The following is a 3,230-nucleotide window of genomic DNA, read 5'->3' on the forward strand; positions in this document are numbered from 1 at the left end:
GACCCTACCTTGGATTCCTGAAGGAACACGTACTCTGGACCCCTTCCCAATATAAGCCTCTAACTCCAAGCAACAACAAGACCCATTCTATTTTCCTTTCCTAGTCTCCCAGACATGCCTTCTGTCATAATCTATCACTATTCAATAAACTCTGCTTTTGCTTTTCCGGCTCACGTTTGATTTCTATCCTCTGGAAAGCCAAGAACCTCTTGGCTGGTCCTGTGGGACCCTCCTCTGGGTCCTCAGACCCAGCCTGTTTGTATCAAAAACATTATGCAAAATGCAATAAGCCAGACACAAAGGGCTGCATATTGAATGACTCCACTTGTACAAAATATCTAGAACAGGCAAATTCATGGAGGCAGAAAGTAAGTAGGTTACCAGAACCTGAGTAGAGAGGAGAGTAGGGAGTTACTGCTTAGTTCTCATTGGGTTTCTGTTTGGGGTGATTAAAAACTTTTTAAAACATATAATGGTGATGGTTACACAACACTGTGACTATAATTAATGCCACTGAATTGTGTGTTTACAATGGTTAAGATGGCAACTCTTAAATACATTTCACTACCAAAAAAAGCCCCTATTTATTAGGAAGAATTTGTTTCCCAAAGGAAAGGGGATACTGTTAGCAGAGTGAAAGAAAAGTCATTAAATAAAACCAAAGATAACTACTCCCCTAGGAGATAGTTCAAGCTGCTTATATTAGCTTTAATGAAGCCCTCGATATTCATTTTCATCTGAACTGGGGAGAAGAGGAAGCATATAACTAGCTCAGCTGCATCTTTGCCTAGAATGCCTAATTCAATTCTTGCATTTCTTTTTTAAAAATTTTTTAATGTTTTTATTTACTTCTGAGAGAGAGCGTGAGAAGGGAAGGGTCAGAGGAGAGGGAGATACAGAATCCGAAGCAGGCTCCAGGCTCTAAGCTAGCTGTCAGCATACAGCCTGACACGGGCTCAAACCTGATCATGAGATCATGACCTGAGCTGAAGTCGGACGCTTAACCAACTGAGCCACCCAGGCACCCCAATTCTTGCATTTCTTGATAGCAAGGGGTGAAATGAACATGAAAATCTGAGAACTCCTAGAGGTGATGGTTATTGTTGCTGCTAAGTGTACTTATCTTGTTTTAATAGCACCACCTCCTGATTAAACTCAGAATACAAATATGATCACATCTTACTTGTTTGTTGTAAATGCTCAGCCCCAAATACCAGATTAGTAGGAAATTCTATTATTTCTTCTTTGCAGATGGGCTCCTCTTGATCTGTCCTAGAATCCACCTCGGGGATTCACACTGCTCAAAGGGGCAAAGGAAAGCCCCTCCTGTTCTCTAGGGAGTAACTTGCTCAGTCCACGTCTGTGATTGCTCCTCACTACCACGAGATGGTGCTGTCGGATCACACACATGCCTAATGAACATGCACCTGCCAATCCTCCCTCTACCTGCTGTTTTCAGAGATGGGAGTCTTGGTCTCCCTTAGAGCACAACTCTTCAGTTCCTACACCAAGGACTAAGCCTGCTCCTAGACGAGTGCTTAGTCTGGCGCTTGCTATTCCACAGTTCGCTGACCTTCCCACAGGATCCATACAACCCAGAAGTCTCAGAAGCCCTCATAGCACAAGACACCTGACCATGGGGTTATTTGCCCTCTCCCAGGAAAGTTTACCTTCAATTATTCCAGAGGGCTTGCGCCTACCTTTTTAGGTTGACTTCCTTCTTTCTGTGACACAAAGATGATTTGAGGACATCCCCTCAGGCGAGTCTCAACAGAAAGGGGGATAAAACAAAACAAATCCCCGCTTTGGGGGCATTCTAGTACATTAGAAAATGCCTCGAGCACTTTTCCTTTGACAAAGGTCATTCTAGAATGGAAACTGCCTCCAGGATCTCCTGGGTTCACAAGACCTGGTGGCCGTTTCCTGCTGGCATGAGAACATCTCAGAGAGACCATATTCTCACTTCTTTTTCTTTTTTTATTAAAAAAAACCTTTTTACTGTTTATTTATTTTTGAGGGAAAGAAAGAGTGCACACACTCGCGCACTAGAGTGGGAGGGGCAGAAAGAGGGGCAGAGAGAGATGGAGACACAGAATCCAAAGCAGGTTCCAGGCTCTGAGCTGTCAGCACAGAGCATGACACAGGGCTCGAACCCATGAACCATGAGAGCATACCTGAGCCAAAGTCAAATGCTGGACCCACTGAGCCACCCAGGCGCCCCCGTATTCTCATTCTGAATACATCAGCAGCAGAAAACATCAATAGCAACCCAACACATGGAGCTACAAACAGCTGTGATTATTTTCATTAGGAACAATGTGAACGCAGGGGAAACCTTACTTCTGCTTTATATGGTCATCAGAGGATACCAGAAACCAAAGCAAAGAGTTTGGGGAGGGTCGTTGAGAAGTTCACAGTGGTAGGTGGGCTACCAAATGAGGTAGCACAAACCAGAAAGTACTGGGGGGGGAGAAGATAATTAGCCTAAACTGCCCACCAGAACCTCTCTCTCTCTCTCTCTCTCTCTCAATCTGATACACACACACACACACACACACACACACAGAGGCTTTGGGTCATATACCTTTCTGACTTCTAAGGACTATCTTTGGCCTTAAACCTCCTCAATGTCCGCTTCCTCCTCCTCCTCCGCCTCATCGGAATTCCCCACCCTTCCTCCCTCCCACCCATCCCACTCCTCCTCTTCTTTTTTTTTTATTAAACTTTTTCTTTTGAGAAATCTGTAGACTCACATGCAGTTTAAGAAACAACACAGAAACACCCCTTGTGTCCTTTATTGAGACTCCTTCAATGAAAACATCTGTCCAAACTACAGTACAATATCACAACCGGATGTTGACATGGATACAGTCAGAGAACATTTCCATCACGACCAATTGCCCCTAGCCACTCCCTTACGAAATCCTGGCCACCACTGATCTGTTCTCCATTTCTGTAATTTGTCATTTCAATAAAGTTACATAAATTAAATCATGGAGCATGGAACCCTCTTGGGATTGGCGTTTTTCACTCAGCATCCTTCTCTGGAGAGTCTTACAGGCTGTTGGGTGTTGATTGCTTTTTATTGCCTAGGGACGGAGAAGGGAGGGGCCCAGGGCGGGCGGGCTTTCCGCCACCCGGTACCCAGGTTCACCTAGGACGCCGGAGGTGTGGGGAAGGCATCCGCCAGGGCCATCCAGGCGGGGCGGGGACGAGGGCGGGGCCCGGCG

The sequence above is a fragment of the Crocuta crocuta genome, unplaced genomic scaffold (assembly GCF_008692635.1).
Source record: "Crocuta crocuta isolate KB4526 unplaced genomic scaffold, BGI_CrCroc_1.0 scaffold24, whole genome shotgun sequence".
Classification (NCBI taxonomy): Eukaryota; Metazoa; Chordata; class Mammalia; order Carnivora; family Hyaenidae; genus Crocuta; species Crocuta crocuta.